General features: G+C 53.5%; 1 protein-coding gene across 2 annotated transcripts in view; it reads left to right on the top strand.

The window, feature by feature from the left end:
- The first annotated feature begins 1,210 nt into the window (after positions 1-1,210).
- The window catches only part of SLC7A1 (solute carrier family 7 member 1), a 60,540-nt gene continuing 47,755 nt past the window's right edge, over positions 1,211-13,995 (top strand). The window contains exon 1 of one of the 2 annotated variants that reach the window (XM_025262892.3): positions 1,211-1,342. The gene's annotated coding sequence lies outside the window, so the exon portion shown is untranslated. The remainder of the gene's footprint in view (positions 1,343-13,995) is intronic. The other variant, XM_025262891.3, reaches the window with a different exon arrangement.

Here is a 13,995-nt window from a genome sequence, read left to right as displayed (position 1 = left end):
AATTCTCTAGCCCTGTGCAAAGTGCCTTGCAAATACTAACCTATTTTTATGCATTCATGAAAACATTTCTGAAGCTGGCACCCTGCAGTTACATGCTTTATAAATGGCTAGTAATAGTGTATGGCACTCTGTGCCAATATTGCTCTGTGACAATGAGCCCCCATTACTGACCAAGGACATTTGTTGGGGGTGGGGGGCAGGCGGGTAGGAAGTGTGGAGAGTATTTAAAGGTCGTGGACACCACGCTATGGTTTTTCCTTCTTTCCTACAAAGTTAGGAGGCCGGGAGGATTAATTTATGACCTACTTACCTCTTTCATGTCAAAGGTTACTGGAGTTCTAGAGATCGTGGTTCTTGCTTGGGTTTTTGGAGCAAAGAGGAAGCCTGCGAGGTGAGCGCGGGGGTAATTCGGTCTCTGCTACCTCCCTCCGGGGGACAGCAGGTGCGGAAGTAACCGCGGTGACATGCCTGCAAAGGCAGGCGCTAGTCCCGCCGCCGGGGCACAGGCGCACTCGGGCTTTCTGGTCCTTCCTGACAAGGGGCGAGGATGTGATATTTATTAAAAATAGGCAATAGTCATAAATATTCCGATGACAAAGACAAGATTTACAATAATACTTAAAAAAAACCCAAAACACCTTCTCGTGTCTCCCCAATATTTTCATTTAAGAGGAGGCAAACTGGCCGAGAGCGTGGTGTCTGTCCGCTCGCTGGGGCCCGTGATCGGGGGTGGACAGTCCGGGGGTGCGCGGTTTGGGGGGGTGGGTGTCGCACCAGCTTGGTCCACGCTGGGGTTGGGGCGGGGCTGCGGGTAGGGGCGGGCGACAGCCGCAGCGTCTGCAAGCGCCGCCCACGGCGGGGGAATCCCAGGCCGGGGCCCCGGGCGAGAAGCAGCCGAGCCCCGCCCCGCGCCCCGCCCCCACCGCGGTCGGCCCGGGGAGCCGCGGCCGCGCCGCGCTGCCATTGGTGCCCGGCGGTGACGCGGGCCCGCTGGCCCGGGCGGCGGGCGGCGGGCGCCGGGGAGGGCGGGCGCGGGGCGCGGCTGATGAAACCCGCGCGCCGGATGCCTCCCGCCCTCCACACTTCATTCACTCCGCGCGGGCAGGTGTGAGCCGCGGGTCCCCTGCTAGCGGAGCGCGGGACCACCAGCTGTCGCCTACCCCAGCCCCCAATCCCGCGCGCTGCGACTCCACCAGATCATCCGGCAGTCCCACCGATCCTCGGCCGACCGTCCGTCCAGTCCAGCTGCGCCTCCGTCCGACCGAGCGTCCATCAGTCCAGCCCTGGCTAGGGCGTCTGTCCAGCGACGGTCCTGCCCGCATCCTGCCTCCCTGCCGGTTCGGTGAGTGCCCGGCCTGCCGAGTCTGGGTCACCTTCGTAGGGTGGGGTGGGGGGGTGATCCCGGCGCTGAGTTGGGCCGCGGCAGGGCAGCGCAGGGTCCGCGCGCGCGGGGGGTCGGGGGGGTGGCGCTGGCATTCTCTGGGTGGGCGCGCGGGCCGGGCTGGCAGGCGGGCGGGCGGTGCGCGCGGCCGGTGCCCGTGCGGCTGTTTCAGATACGGAGTCCATTTTGCTTCCCTGAAGACGCGGCGTGGTGCATGATGCAACACCCCGTGAGTAAGCGTGGGCGCCCTGGCGCCTCGGGGTGGGTGCCACGCGTGCCCTGCCTGGCACTGGGCTCCGGGACGCACCGGTGGTCACGGGGCCGGAGCGGGTGGGTGGGCGCGCACAGGACTCGGCGGGCATCCGGGAGACCTTCCCTTACATGGCGCACAACGGAGCACCCCACCCCGCCACGAGGTCCGCGACGTGTCATCGGCCGCGCGTCCGGAGCCAGCCCCGGGGGGGACGCGGGGTGGTCCCGCGGCAGGTGGCCGGTTGGTGACGGCGCTGCGTACCCCGTGCGCTGGCCGCGGCGCCCACCTCTATTCCTCCCTGGAACCCCTGGAAGTTCCCCGGCCCGCCTCCACCTCTTACCCAGTCCTCCACGGGGGGTTACTCAGGGAAAGTTCCCACCCCATCCCCCCACCCCCGCACCGGGTGGGCTTCCTTGTGACCCGAACTGGCCTCTCCGGCCGGTGATCACGGCTCCCGTATGGTTTTTTTTCTGGTGGGAGGAAGTTCCGGCTTCACCGAGAAGACCTAATCTCCGTGTGTTCCTTTCTACGTAGTAGAAAACTTCCCAGGCCAGGCGGTCGGCGGTCATCCTGAGACCTGTGTGTACACAGCAGCAGCGCGCTGTAGTAGTACTACCGCCGCGTGCCCTGTTCGCTCGTCTTACCCCTTTTCCGTGGCTCTGAGAACCCGAGGGGAGAGGTGCTTGACCTGTGTGATTAGGACAGCCAGGCAAGTGCCCCTGGAAGAAACCACACTGCCCAGCACCCACCCTGAGGCTCTCAGGTGTAAGCTGGAGTAGATTTTATTCCAGACTCTTCGACAGAGGAGGGGGCCAGGGTTTCCATTTGAGGTGTATTTCCCTAAATGAGCTCTTAAACTTGTGACTGGGGAGAACTGTGTTTTGGCCTCTGGCAGAGCTTCCTCATTGTGCTTAATTTGAATTGCAAATTTATGTGGGATTTATCTTAACAGTTTCTTGCCACTTGTGTGTGGTTCTGATATTAGGAAACCATGATACATTTATCCCCCCCCCCCGACATTTTTAGTTGATCTCAGTGGAAATTATTATTTTTACACTGAACACACCCCTCTGTCATTAAAACGAAAGGCCTTTAAGTCCCACAGTCAGCATAGAAACTTAGGGGGACAAAGTAAACAATGGATTCAAAGAGTTTTGAAAGGTTTTAGCATATTAAGATCATGTTTAATTATTGGAGATAAAATTTAAAGCGTGCCAGAGGAGTTTTCACTTGAACAGGACGAGCATGAATAGAGATCAGAAATGTACTCTCGGTTGTTTAAATCTGGATTGAGCCACATGGATGCTCTTATGCATATAATTATTTGCTTTAAAGGAAAACAGGGCTTGAAACATGAGATTGCTGACCTTGGGGAGCTTGCTTTTTAAGACACATGTTAATTATATCTGGTAGAAGCTTTCATTCTTTGATGGAATTAAACACATGTCTACTGACTGTTCTAGTCTGTAGTTTCTTGTCTACTCAGGCCAATAAAAATATGTAATTATGTTGGAGGGCCCTGCCTTGTGTCTAATTAAATTAATCCCTTTCATTATTAACCATGTATTTGGAGGTATTGGTCCGTTAATCCCAGGGAGGAATTTGAAGCTGGAATAAGTGTGTCCTTGTTTGGGGAAGAAACATTTTCCTCTGACCCTGGAGTTGTCTGGACTTCCCCGGTGGCTCAGACAGTAAAGAATCTGCTGGCCAATAAGGAGACACAGGTTTGATCCCTGGATTGGGAAGATCCCCTGGAGAAGGCAATGGCAACCCGCTCCAGGATTCTTGCCTAGGAAATACCATGGGCAGAGTGGCCTGGCAGGCTACAGTCCATGGAGTCTCAAAGAGTCAGACACGAACGAGGGAGTAACACTTTGACTGGAGTTATCTGGGCCATAGGCATCTTCTGAGATGGCCATTTTTCCACCTGGAGTGCATCTGCAGACGGGCCCGCCCCCATCTGCTCCAGCTGAGGGCAGGCCCCTGGGACGGGAGGACTTGACTTTTTTCCTCAGGGACGGAGAGTGGGCAGCCTCTGGGCAGCTGTCCCAGAGGGCAAGGGTCCCTTTAGACCCGGTGTGGAGAAGAGATGGGGAAGGGGCGGGCACAGAGGCGGGCAGGCCAGCGCAGAGGCTGGTAGTCAGGTCTGGGAAAGAAACGCAAGTCGAGCTTCTTTCTGCGCAAGCGAGAGTGACCGTGTGTCGCTTCTGTGCAGGCTGGATGGTGGCAGCGTGGACAGGGTGGAACTGGTAGAAACGTGACTGGTTGAGCTCTGCGCCATCTGTAGGCTGGTGTCCTCGCTCCGTCTGTGGTTTTAAAGGAAGAATCCAGGTGAGGCCGGAGAGGTGGGTCCCAGGAGAGCGGAGCCACCGTCCTGGTGAGGTCAGGAAGAGCGCGTTGGGAAGGACTTTGTAACAGGCACAGCTGGCTTTTCTCAGACCCTTGCATGCTCACAGACAGGACTGAGCCCCACCTGCCCTGTTGCAGTCGTATGTGGTGCCCCGGCCTCCTGCGCCCTCCAGAGGGCTCCCAGGCTGTGGTTAGTTGGTCGGCCCCGCAGCGGGACAGCAGCCATGGGGTGGGCCTGCTTTTTCATTCCTGGTCTTCAGGACGCCTGCCTTCCAGGGGTTTCTTGGGCTTGAGGCCGCTGGCCCTGGGCTTCAGGCTGAAGTTGTATCCACGCCCAGGGTTTTAGGTCACTTCCAGTGGGAGGAGAAGAGTAGCCTTTTTGGCGGCAGGTTATCAGCCCTGTAGTGACTTCAGCGGCTTCTCTTTCTCTGTATTCTGGTATTCCCCCCAAATTCCAAAGCAGCTTTGACACCAGCCACCCCGACACTTGTGCAAAGTGAGTCACAGCCTACCATGGGGGTTCAGTGCGTTCTGTGAAGCTGCTGAAAGGACGGGCAGCACGTGGTGAAAGGACCAGGTGGGCTGCTGTCCTCATTTCCCTGCAAAGGCGTCACAATTCGCTCATCCAGGGGACACAGGCCACATGTTGGAATAGATTCTGACCTGAGGTCCCCCATCATGCCCCACACGTGTCTGTCACTTGGCTTTTCCTCTGGTTGTTATCACTAGCAGGGGAGGAGGGGGCACCGCCAAGTGGTAGATTTGGGGAAGAGACCACGTCAGTGTGGAGTTCGAAGGCTTTACAGCTTCAGTGCAGCCTCAGATCATTGCCCTGAAGTGAGGATGCTGCTTCCAGGAGCTGGGGGCTGTGGTCCATTGCCAAGAACGGGGCCCCTGAGGCCCCTGCGGCCAGCATCTGTGTGCAGCCTCTGGAAGGTCCTGTGGATGGTCCAGCCCCTGCAAACGCGTGAAGCCTCCCTCTCAGCCTTGTAATGATGCAGTGACTCCTCTGGGTAAATACCAAAAGACCGGCGTGCCGGATTGAGTGTGCCTGTGTGCTTAGTTGCTCGGTCGTGGCCGACTCTTTTGCAACCATTTGGACTGTAGCCCACCAGGCTCCTCTGTCATTGGGATTATCCAGGCAAGAATATTGGAGTGGGTTACCATTCCGTCCTCCGGGGATCTTCCCGACCCAGGATCGAACCCGTATCTCCTTCATTGACAGGCAGATTCTTTACCATCTGAGCCACCAGGGAAGCCCAATAAAGGTACTAAGTCAACACATTTAGTGTCTTTCATGAAATAAGTTCTTTCCTCTGCCAGCCTCCTGATAAGCGCAACCAGAAGTCAAGCTCCAGAAAGGCTTCACAGGCTCCCGAGAGGGTGGGTTTAAACAGAGGAGGAAGAAACGAGGTCCTGCGTTAGCAGGACAGTGTGGATTTCCACCCTGTCTCCCTTTTCCTGGAATCACCTTTCCCCTCTGGACGCAGTTGTGTCCTTAACACTCTGTCTTCCTGCCCTAGAGCTTTCTTTCAAATATCTATGCAGATAAGATTCCTGTGTAGGAGAACCAAGTGCTTTCCTACTTATGTAGGAGTAGAGGCTGCTGCGCACGTGCTGGGCACACAGCGGGCTCTGCCTCGAGACCCGCTTACGGTGCCAACCCCGGGCGGCCCCCCACCCCTGCTCTCCTCACGGCCCCCCTCCCCAGAGTGGGCTCCACTTATCTCTAAAATGCCTTTTTCTAAGATGTTTCTCAGAGCCACATTTAAATTCTTTTCTGTATTGCCTGCAGAGTAATTGACTTCTAGTACCCACTGTGTAGGGTTGAGGGGATTTAAATGAGGCCGTAATCCAGGTTATGCACCTCACATAACTCTGACCCACACCAAGTGCTTCATGTAAATATTCGCTATTATATTGGAGAGAAAGCTCAGTTCTTTGATTTCAGCATGGAGAAAAACAAAATCTGCAACAGCTTTGTTTTGCTCGCCCACTTTCCCGAGATGTTAACGTGTAGTCCCTTCTCCTTGGAGCTGGGTCTGCGCTTCAGGGGGTGGTGTAGGGCCTGGTGTCAGGGAGGCCGGTTCTGCAGATCTCAGATCCACGACCTTGGGTTTGAATCCTCCTCATATCTCAGGGTGGCTTCCCTGGTGGTTCAGATGGTAAAGAATCTGCCTTCAATGCAGGAGACATGGGTTCAATCCCTGGTTGGGGAAGATCCCCTGGAGAAGAAAATGGCAACCCACTCCAGTATTCTTGACTGGAGAACCCCCTGGACAGAGGAGACTGGCGGGCTACAGTCCACGGGGTCACAAAGAGTCAGACACGACTGATGAACACTTCCACTTTTTTTCCACGCCTCTGGGAGGCAGAACTCCCGGCCCCGCTCTCAGTGTTTGCCTGCCTGTGTCTGTGTGCGCGTGCCTATATGTGTGTGTGAGTGAGAAAGGCTGTGCACGTGTGTCTGTTTGGAAGGTGTTCACCCTCATCCATCACAATCCCAGACATTTTGTCCAACTTACCCTGAGGGCTTTGGGGTTAAAAACTTGGGCCATGTCTGTTTCCCACCGTTTGTCCTCCTTCCTGGAGGGGTGATGTAGATCCTTGAGAAGGGTGGGGTGGGGTGGGGTGGGGTGGGTGGCGGGCCATCACTGGGGATGCTGGCGAGGGGAAAGGAGGGACCGCGGTCTGACTGGTGTTTCATCACATGGTTGTCACCGTCGTCTTCCCGCCCGTGAAGATGCTTGTGCCGACCTTTTCAGGTTGGCACGGAAACGCTCTCTTTCTCTGAATCTTTTTATCTGCCCAAATCTTTTTATTTGCCATTAACCAAAGTCTCTTAGACCAAGTAGGAAGGAAGGGAGAGGCCCTGGGGCTGAGTAAGACTCAGACTACAAGCCCTTGTGAGCGCTCACCGTGGGCTCCGCGCTTTCTGTGTTTTTTTATTTAATCCTCACAGCCACCCAGTGAGGTCAGTCCTGCTGTTTGGCTGATGGGGAGAGGGCCTGGAGAAGGGATGCAAGTTGTTAATGGGCACAGAGGTGGGTTGTAAGCGGCAGAGCGTGGATTTGCCCCTGGGACCTAGCCACAGGGTCCTGACACCGAATGTGCCCAGGGCCGTGGGCATCACCCCATGTCTGGGGCTGCAGCCGTCTCGGGGCTGTGGTTTGGCATCCGTGTGTGCGCGGGCCTGAGGTGGGCCCTGAGATAAGCACATGGACCTGGAGATGCGAGGCCCCCCGGGCTCTCTGGGTTCCGAGTAAGTCCTGGAGGTGCAGGAGCCAGCTGTCCCACCGCTGTGGGGCGGCCCGCGTTATTTCTCTATCTGCCCCTGCGTCTTTGGAGTGCAGCCCTCTTCTCTTTGAGCCCTGGCTCCTGGTGCAGCTGGAGCTCTGGAGTCCTGGGACAGCTGTGCTGGCCAGTGGTCAGACCTGGCGCTGGCACGTGTGTGACACAGGCTGGGCCGCATTCTTTCTGGGTCAGCAGCAGTCTGGCGTTGGCATCACCAGAGCTGGCTGGACGTGGGGCTTCTGGCCAGGCCCCGGGGAGCCCTGCTTCTCTGGTCTGCATCAGTCCTCTCTGCTCCCCCTCCAGCTCTGCTGGGGTGGGGGGCTCTCTGCAGGGGCTCTGATTTGCAGGGAAGCGTGGTTTCCCTCCTGGTTCTGCCCCTGCCTTCTCAAGGCCGGTGGCAGTGGTCCTTGGGCCCAGATCTTTACTTCAGTAGTGTGGGAGGTGAGGCGGGGTCTCCTTCCTTGTGAGATGCTTCTTTGACACCCTCAGAACGCTGGGGACGGGGGCTGTCTGAGCCAGGGTAGCAGCAGGGCGCGTCTTTCCTGGAGAGACTGGGCCCCAGTGGCCGGGACCTTGGTCTTGCCGTGAGGCCTGGAGTGCTGCCTGCCTCTCTCCTCTCTTCTTTTACCTTTCAACTTTTCATGAATAATACTTCTGACTTAAAGAAAAAGTTGCAGGAGTTACAGGAGCTCCTCAGTTTTTTCAAATCACCTGTTGCTTATATTTTATTCCTTTTTTCTGTTTATCTGTCAATCAGTTAATCTACACACACACATATATGTATTTTTTCCTGAACCCTTTGAGAATAAGTCGAAGACATCATGTCATTTGATTTACCCCCCTGCAAGCTTCAGTGTGTTTCCTAGTAAGGTTATTCTCGTTCTCTTACATGAGCACAGTACGACATCAAAACCAGGAAATTTAACGTTATGACATTGTCATCTCATCCACAGTCAACTTTCCGTTGTTCAAATAATGTCCCTTCCATGTGCGCATAGGTAGCTTGTTTCTTTCTGTTCCCTTTTTCGGGAGAGGCTTTTTCAATGGAACTGTGGTCTAACTTTCTCTTATAAGCCTCTTTAAGGAAAAAATGTTTCTAAAAGTTAGAATGCATTATTGTGAAGAACTGGGAAACTACAGAAAAGTAAAAGAAGGAGGAGATGAGGAGGCCGAGCGCCTGGCAGGTTAGTGGGCTCGCGGGAAGGTGGATGGTTGGAAGTCTTCAGCTCAGGGCGACCTGATCCCTCAGACCTGCACCCCGAACACGCAGGGCTGGAGCCCCAAGCAGAGACTTGGGGCCCTGGGGCAGCAGGCACCCTGTCTGGAGCTGAAGCTTTCACGCCCCTGCCCACCCCCTGGCCGGTTGCCCACCTGAACAGGCAGTTAACCCCCTTGGGGTGGGGAAGGGTGGAGATCATTATTAAATACCCAGAACTTGTTCACGACTTGAAAAGAAATGTTGCAGGCCCTCTCTTGTCTGCCTGTGCAGCCCTGACTCCCCAGACTCAGCAGAGGGTAGGGGCATGGGCCTGCAGGAGAGGCTAGTGGAGAGAGAAAAGGGGACACCCTAAACTGTGCATCCTAGTCTTTGCTGAGGTTCCCGGGGAAGGTTCCAAACTGCTGGATGAGGCGTGGATCTCGCCCGTGCGTTTCGGTTATCGCAGACGTCCCCTTGATCATCACCAGCAACGCCCCCAGGGCTCCACTCTGCCGGCTTAGAAGACCTCCTTACTGGGTGGGGCTGGTTTCTTAGGACCTGGCTCCCCGGCGTTTGTGCCTCAGTTTCCCTGGGCTGTGAAATCCACACTGTGTGAGAAAGGGCCTCTGAAGGCCACGATCAAAAGCCTCGAGTATTTTTCCAATGTTTGTTTTTTCTTCTCCCGCACCAGACCCTCTCCTTGAAGGAGGTGGCCTGGAGAGGGGCTGCGGTGGGCAGCCGCCCAGACTCTGCACGCCCCGCTGGGGCCGCGGAACTCCTAACCTGGACGGGCCAGGGCCGGAGGCTGCTCTTCAAAGGAACCCTTTGAAGTGCAAACATTTCCTTTCCTGAAAAGAAGGGAAATTGAAATGAAAACGTATTGTTCTGTGCAGACAATGTTCTCTTGGATCAAAGAGGGAGTAGGGCTTATAAAAAAGGGAGATTCACGAGTTGGGCCTTACTGTGGCCCACGGGGAAGCCGTGACCGTGTACTTGACCTCCATCCGTGATTGGTAAGGTTGTATAGCCTCCTTTTCCCCCTTTAAGGTCCTAAATCTGGGTCTAACATGCTGTGTTTAGCTGCGTCTCTTGTTTGTGTTTTTATCGTGAGGTCAGTGAGCGTTTGAAAATATCTTTGGGTAAATTATGACACTGTCCATATGGAATATTATGTAGTCAATAAAAGTGGTGTTTTCAGGGAACATCTGATCTTATGGGAAAAACTTTACTGCTAAAAGTGAAAAATGTGGATTCAATTTTTCATAATCAGTGTTATCTCAACGAGATGCCTGTATTTGTACAGAAAAAAAACACTTAAAAATCAGGCTTTGTTTTGTTCACTGCTGGGCATGTAGCCCCTGAACGAGTGCTTAGCAAATGTTTGTTGAAAGAATTATTTTTATAATTGGTGAAATAGCAGTACAGTTTAAAGTGGAGCGAAGGTGGGGGAGGGGGATGTCTTTAAATGGATAACCAACAAGGACCTAGTGTACAGCACAGGAAACTCTGGTCAATATTATGTGGCAGCCTGGATGGGAGCAGAGTTTTGAGAAGGATGGGTACGTGTATGACTGTCGACCTGGAGCTATCACAGCATTGTTAATCAGCTATACCCCAATATAAGATAAAAAGTTAAAAAATAAACTATGCTAAGATAGAAAAAAAGGAGGGGTGCCTTTGAGCTATGTAGTAACACTTTGGTGAGTGGAAAGAACGAGAAATTATTCTAAATTTAATTTTAAATTATTTTTAATTAACTCTGCCCTGGCATCTGGATTTGGGGTTTATTTGGGGCTTTTTTGGTACAGACATGTACCACCTTTTGTGCTTACCAAAGCACAACCGTCCTGTGACGTTTCTGTTCTGGGAATAATCAGGTCTTGTTGCAAGAAGGGGTTTTCCTGGGTCTGGCCACTAGGCTTCTTCACAGATGGGGCAAGGTGACAGCCTCTCACGTGCTCTGTGTCTGAGGCTCTTTGCACCGGCCTGATCTGTCCTGTTGTTGGGAACTTTGCTTGACTTGCCAGAAGCGTCTCATCTTCGAGCATCAGTGCTATCAAGCTACACTAGTAGGCTGTCCACCGCCGTGTTTCTGACTTAGAAAGTCCTTTAATAACGCAGCATCTCATTCCAGAGGTCGGCTTGGAGGAACGACCCTGGTCTCAGGGATTGCATGTTACAGCCGCCTGAGCCTGCTCCGGTGAGGGCATTTCGTTCCTCCTTCCAAAGGATGCCGGCACTTGGGTTTCAGAGTCCGGTCCACACAGGGCTCTGGAGGCCCCTGGGGAAGGCATCCTTAGGGCTGGGGAAAGGCTGCTGGGGCCCGTGGCTGGGTGCTCCTGAGGGTGGTGGCCATCTGTTCTTTGGCTTCAGTCTCTAAGAGGAGATAAGCTGGCACGGCTCAGGTGCACACCCGGGGACACGCATGTTTATATAGAGATGAAGACGAACCTTCCCCTGCACAGCACGTGTTCTTGGACCTGCGTGTGCTCTGAGAATTCTTACTCTTCTCTGTGACCTTACAGACAGCCCTGAGGGTGACTCGAAGTTTGCAGAGAGAGCTGGGCCTGGGAGGAATTCTCTGTCCACACTGGTTTGGACAAAGACAGTGTGAGGGTAAAAAGGTTTCTTTTTGTGGTGACTGGGGTTTTCTGACTGAAGTGGACATTATTCTGTGTGAGGACTCCCCAGAAAGCAGACAGGGGCACAAGGCAGGATCTGTGTGCATTCCCGGGGTGGTTTGTGCTGATGCAGACATGGGTCGCTCTGTCCTAAGCTGACCCCACACACTGGCGTTTTGAAGGTGGCCTGGCTGGGCTGTGTGATTTTTTTTTTTTCCAGGGGTGGCCCAAACATTTGTTAATTTCAACACTTTGACTTTTATTCAGTGTGATTTGAGGAAGAGCCCATCTGAAAGGTGAGCCTTTTCTTTCAGAGTTGAGGATTTGTGGGAAGAAGAGTAAGAAAAGACACTCTTCTTGGAGACATTAAGTTTTGGACTCTGAGGTCTGATGGATTAAAATTGAGCAGGGCGTTGAAAACACAATATTAGCAATAGCAATCATACCATTAAAGTGTTCTTCTTGAAAAGGTTGAATGGATTTTGTTCTCTTGCTTGAGAAGTGTTTGAATTTTTTTGCTAAAAAAATTAGTATTCTGTAACTTACAAATCTGTATATGTAATTTATTGTTGTAATTCTTCAAATAACTCTAAATCAAGGGAATTGATTGTATGGAACAAAAGCACAGTGACAAGAGAACTGGAACAGGATAAACTGCCTAGGTTATTGAAACAGTGTACAAATATCTGTCCTTGTTTCTTGTAACTCATTTTACTTACTTTGCATCTCACCAAATTTAAGGATTGAGAGTGCTGATTTATAGTCTTATTAAAATTCATTTATAAGTTACAAATATCATCACCACTGTTGTTACTATTTGAGAAGAATCCTCAGGAACTTGATTTTATGCTGTTATATATGTTATTATTATGTGAAATAGATAATCTGTAATTGTAATCACATAACATATCTCCCGGGGACTTCCCAGGTGTTGCTAGTGGTAAAGAACCTACCTGCCAGTGTAGGAGAGGTAAGAGATGTGGGTTTGATCCCTGGGTTGGGAAGATCCCCCTGGAGGAGGAAATGGCAACCCACTCCAGTGTTCATGCCTGGAGAATTCCATGGACAGAGGAGCCTGGTGGGCTACAGTTCATGTGATTGCCAAAAGAGTCAGACACTACGGAAGCAACTTGGCAAGCATGCATACAATGTGTCCCCCATAAATCTATCACTTCAAATTTTTAGCAGCAAGTTTGGTCTTTGTAGAAAAAACTTTTGTTGGGAGACGTTTCTTTCTCCCTTGAGGGCAGTCTTAGGAGATTTTAGGCAAGAACATTCCCCAATTCTGTGAGTAATCTGTACTGAAGTGGGAAGAGCATCTTGTGAGTGTCAGAGTTTGATGCACACAGAATTTTGGAAAATTATTGGATCCAATTTGCACTAGGATTCAGTCCTCATCCTTGAAAGACTCTTAGGTCTGTGGTCTGATGAGTTCTGGCGAGAGCTCAGCCACCATGAACTTGCCTACAGCTCCCAGAATCGCCTGGAGAGCCTCTGGGTGGCGGGAGATTTTGGAGCCTCCTGGGGGCTGCTGGCTCAGCGCCCTCACCCCCTGGCAGGGTCTCCCTTTCCAGCAAGGTGTATGGCTGTGCACAGGCCAGAAACACTGTCTTGCCCGGGTGAGGCGCTGGCACCCAGGATGGAGGGAGAGCTCTGAGGTTCTGCAGGAGGAAGCAGCATGGTCCCCAGTTCCAGCGAGTCATGGTGCAGGGACTTCTCCTAGAACCGCCCTCCCCCCCGGACTGCCTTGAGCCAGCAGGGCTCCACGGCTCACTTTAACATGCGTGTGGCCCGTGGGCTTCATCCCGCTCCATGCAGACTCTCTTAGTGTCTGGACCTGCAGAGTGTACACTAATAAAAATAGAAATTTAAACCGAGGGGGCAGGCCTCACCATGCCTGGGCAGATGGTGCACAGAACAGGAGACCCACGTTGCCTTGTGCCACGTGGCCTCTTCTTTGCTACAGTTCGCCTTCCACCCATAACTGAAACTCATGTGTTGGTGCAGGCTGGGCAGATGTGGCCGCAGGGGCGACGTCAGGATGGAGAAAAGGAATACAGGTGCATTAAGTGTGTAAGTTTGCATGAGATCCCAGGGCCTTTCACATCCTGAAGTCAGCCCTCCAGCTCTCCAGTGTCTCAGATGCCTGCACACAGACCCCGGGATCTCCCAGGCCTGCAGGTCTGCATCTGAAGGCCAGGGGCAGAGTTCCTAGCAACTCCCCGTCCTCTCGGGTCACTGGCATCTGTCAAACTCCCGGCAGCTGTACCTCGTCAAGGAGACCTCAGCGGTGCTTGGACCACAGTCCCCTGAGGCCAGGCTCTGGCACCCGGAGTGGAGCGTGGTGTGGAGCAGACACTCAAAAGATGTCCTTTCAGGAACCCAAGCGCTTGCTGTTCCTGGACCGTTTATTTGGGCGCCCTTGTGATGGGAGGGGCCAGGGCCCATTCATCTCTGACCGGCCTGGTTATCTGTTTGCCGCCAACAGCAGAGAGGAAGCTGTGAGTCAGGCTGCAGGGGTGGAGCTCCAGCCGGGGAGAGGCCCTGGGAGGGGACAGGATGGCCTGGAAAGAGTCGCAAGAACTCCGTGTGTGGGCCCGCTGGCAGCTCCCTGCCTCAGTTTCCCCATGTGGAGAATGGGGACAGTAATAGCCCCCACGTTGCAGGCTGTGCTAAGGATTCAGGATGTAAAATGAGTTTAGAACATTGCCTGGTGTTCATGCCTGTGAGCTCTAGGTCAGGTTGGTGTGCAGAGGGTTAGTCTTCAGGAGGTTTCTGTCCAGAGAAGAGCCCATCCCAGGGGTGGCGATGGAAGAGGTGATGGAGGAGGCATGGACTGGTATGTAGGGTATCCCTGGAGGCTGCGGTGGGGCTAAGGAGAGGCTGCCCCTTGTTCTCT

The sequence above is a fragment of the Bubalus bubalis genome, chromosome 13 (assembly GCF_019923935.1).
Source record: "Bubalus bubalis isolate 160015118507 breed Murrah chromosome 13, NDDB_SH_1, whole genome shotgun sequence".
NCBI lineage: Eukaryota > Metazoa > Chordata > Mammalia > Artiodactyla > Bovidae > Bubalus > Bubalus bubalis.
This window is presented reverse-complemented; position numbering and strand designations above follow the sequence as displayed.